A 3,815-nucleotide genomic window follows, 5' to 3' on the forward strand; every position below is an offset into this window, starting at 1 on the left:
GATAAGCTGCAAAATAACTTTACAGAGTGCTGTCCATTAGGGATCCTCCAGTCCTGGGGCTAAGAGGTGTAAAAACACTGCACCCACCCTAGCAATCAAGGCTGGGCAAGGCAGCAGCAACTTCTCCTCAAAGGAGATGAGCAAAGGAGGATGTGCAAACTGACCCATACATATCCAGCCTCTATCCTGGGTCTACACTGCCTGGCTTGAATTCCTGCACACCACTCCTCTTGGCATAAACTTTGAGCATGTCTCTTGCTTCAATTTACTCATCTATAAGGCACCAAAAGGATTAATTAGATAATCCACATAAAACTTAAAATAAGGGACTGGGGCTGTAGCTCAGTGGTAGAGCACTTGTCTCGCATGCATGAGGCACTGGGTTCTATCCTCAGCATCACATAAAAATAAATAAATAAATAAAGATGTTGTGTCTGTCTACAACTAAAAAAAACTTAAAATGATAAAGAAGAAATATTCAGAACTGAAACAGAGCAAATTATAGTCCATGCATGTTTGATTATGTCAAAATGAATCCAACTATTATGTGTCACTATAATGCACTAACAAAAACATTTAAAAATAAAATCAATGATGAAGACTTCTTGAATGATGATACAAACCAACAAAAAACTTAAAATGATATCAGGACAGAGAGGCACTCAATAAACATTTGCTACTGTTATTTTCTCGGGTACAGTGCTTTCCAACTTTGCTGTGAATAGGAATTCCTGCAGAATCTGCTAAAATGCAGACTTTGATTCATTTGGGAACAGGGTGAGACCTGAGTTTCTTCCTGTCTCTGTAGCCTCCGTGCGATGCCCATGTCTCCGGTCCTTGGCCCACACTTTGACATGAGAAAGAAGGAACAGACCAACTTCTAGGGAAAAGAACTAGGAAAAAAAGAATAGAAATTTTTAAAAAATAGTAAAGCAAACCAGCTTAAGATAAGAAAGGACTTTCCATCAATTAGAAGTCACTTTCAATGGAAATGTTCGGCTGCTCCAGATGCTCATGGGTCCCCTCTGCTGGACTGCCTTCTCCATTAGGCACAGACCCAGGAATCTTTTAAGGGCCCACAGAAATGTTCTGATTTTGATTTCTCTTAAAATAAATAAAATAGATATCATAATAATGAGTGTTTTTAAAAAGCTCCTGTGTTCTCAAAAAAGCTCCAAGTGTGAGTCGAACATTATGAAGGCTTGAAATCACCGTATGGAGACAGATATTGAAGAAGCCTGGGAAGAAGAAAGTTCCGAGGAGGGGATGTTTGGCTTTGGGGGCTTCAACAGAGATGGAGAAATACGGAGGTGGGACAAGGTCCTTCAGTGTTGGGAGAACATTGGTGATTTCAACGAGAATTATGAAACCATATTACAAAAGATTTCTTTCCCTTAAACACCAATACTTGACGGCTCATAAAATTGAGACACAGATGAAAAATGAAAAATAAAGAAGTGGGCTGGGAATAGAGATTTTAAAACAAGGGCTTTAATCTAAGATCCTCAGATTCCTGCCCCCCACACAAACCACCGAGGGATCTGTAGATAAAAGTCAGAGAATCTACGCACTAGAAGAGGGGTGGATTACGTCTCGATTTCCACCCACCTCTAACCAAAATTGTGCCTTTCCTTCAATATGGCTGTAGCCTTCCACTTCAGCAGTAGTAACCTGTGATGCCTGGAATAATCACAGCTGTTTTAAAATCCCCGTATGTTGATGTAATGTTGCAAAATACTATTTACAATCATCCCTATTCTGAAATTAGAGGAGTTATTAGGCCCACTTGGAGATCTAGTTATTTAATACATTAATAAAAGATACAACTGTGGGGCTGGGGTTGTGGCTCAGCAGTAAAGGGCTCGTTAGCGCTGGGTTCAATCCTCAGCACCACATAAAAATAAATCAATCAATAAAATAAAGGTATTGTGTCCAACTACAACTAAAAAAGTATTTTAAATTTTTTTTTAAAAAAAGATACAATTTCCTCTCTGTCTTCTCTGCACTGGGAGCAGCTCTCTTGCCACAGCCCCTCACCCACTGAAAATGTCTGCCCGCTCCAAGTTCCTCTCCACCCACTCCTTGGTCAGGAGCACCTCTCAGCTGCAGCGATGCTGAACTGACCAGAGACACTGACATATGAGAGTTTCAGCAGCTTGACAGTCCCACGCCCCCTGAGCTCACTTATCTCTAGCTGCAGCTTCCAAACCAGCACCATCTCAAGGGTGATAACACAGCAGCCAAGTTCATTGGGGCTGGGGCTGCCACAATAGGGGTGGCTGTCTTTGGGGCTGGGATTGGGATTGTATTTGGAAGCCTTATCATTGGTTATGCCAGGGACCCTTCTCGGAAGCAATAGCTCTTCTCCTACGCCATTCTAGGGGTGCCCTCTCAGAAGCTGTGGGGCTCTTTTGCCTGACGTTGGCCTTGGCCTTTCTCCTCCTCTTCACCAGCCATGTGAAGGAGCAGTCTCCCCCTGGCATTCTTTCTCCCAGATCTCGTCTGCCTTGTACGTCCCTTTTCCTATACCTCCCCAGGCAGTCTGGGGAAAGTGGTTGGCTGAGAGTTTGACAGAGGGAAGACAAATAAGCCCTGTATTAATAAGATGAAAAAAAAAAAAGATACAATTGTTTAAAAAAAAAAAAAACTGTGCCAGGATGAATGCCCAACTTCACTGACAGAAGCTTCTGGAAACTTCTACCCTGAGCCCGCAATCATAAAACAAGTGATGTCTCATTTCTATCATGCCCAAATGAGAATGTTGAATTTGATCTCTTGCCTCCTATTCCTTAAAATGAAAACTAGGAGCAGAGAAACAAGAGATGAGACACTGGGAAGATGGAAGAAGGAGAGGAAGGAGGAGGAGGCAGAAGTATTGCATAAGGAAATATGGAGTCCAGAAGAAGAGGAATCAAAGGTGCCTAAAAAATTGCAAAAGGAAATAAAATAAATGGGCCCCCACCCCTTCCTACCCCAACCCTGCTCCATTTGCACCAATGCTTTCCCTGCTCACATGGTTTTGTCACTTAAAGCAAAGCCACTGGACGATAGAGCACATGGCACTGTAACAAGCCACAGATGGGGACTGTTATGGGCAGATCTTTCACAGGACCCTGTGAACTGAGGGAATTAATGGCAAGGAACAGAGTACACTACAAACCTAGCACATTCAATTCCAAAGAATGTTCTTTTTCTGAGATTATGACTTTCCCCTTGTCTATTAAAATGTCATTTCTTTTATGAAACAGTATTGATGTTAGATAACATTTGTTTTTATATTTTAATATCCTTACTTGGTCATATAAAGGCTTATAGTTTCATCTCTGGAATCCAGTTTTTTTTTTTATTATTTTCATTGCTCTGTGAAATCCCAAATGCTGCAAGTTCTAACTTAGACACTCCTCCCTTTTTGAGAGATGAATATCTCAAGGCACGTGACTTCCACTCCAGCATGTTGGTTTAGCAGCCAAAGATTCAGAGTCGGGTTTAAAACCTAGGTTTGAACTCTGGCTCTGCCACTTCCCACCTGTGTGACCTTGGGCACAGGCCTTGAGCTCCCTCCTGATCCATAAAGTCTCATTTTATCTCTTGAGATAATTGAAGGATTTTATGAAAGAATGCATATAAAAGCACTTTGCATATTGCTAAAGTTATTATTATCATCACCATCGTTTTATTATTGCATCTTAATACCAAATAGCTGATGACAGAACTTGGTTGGCTTCCACAAGGGGCTGACTCCCCATCCAAGTGATCTTCAAACTACGACTTAGTGAACCTACCTGGGGTTATGTTTTTTTTTATTTAGCTCAAGA

The 3,815-nt window shown here is 41.5% G+C and overlaps 1 pseudogene; it reads left to right on the forward strand.

Annotated features, from left to right (window-relative positions):
- Positions 1-2,046: 2,046 nt before the first annotated feature.
- On the forward strand, positions 2,047-2,571 carry LOC144367465 (ATP synthase F(0) complex subunit C2, mitochondrial pseudogene; annotated as a pseudogene).
- Positions 2,572-3,815: the final 1,244 nt, after the last annotated feature.

This window comes from Ictidomys tridecemlineatus, chromosome 10 (assembly GCF_052094955.1).
Source record: "Ictidomys tridecemlineatus isolate mIctTri1 chromosome 10, mIctTri1.hap1, whole genome shotgun sequence".
NCBI lineage: Eukaryota > Metazoa > Chordata > Mammalia > Rodentia > Sciuridae > Ictidomys > Ictidomys tridecemlineatus.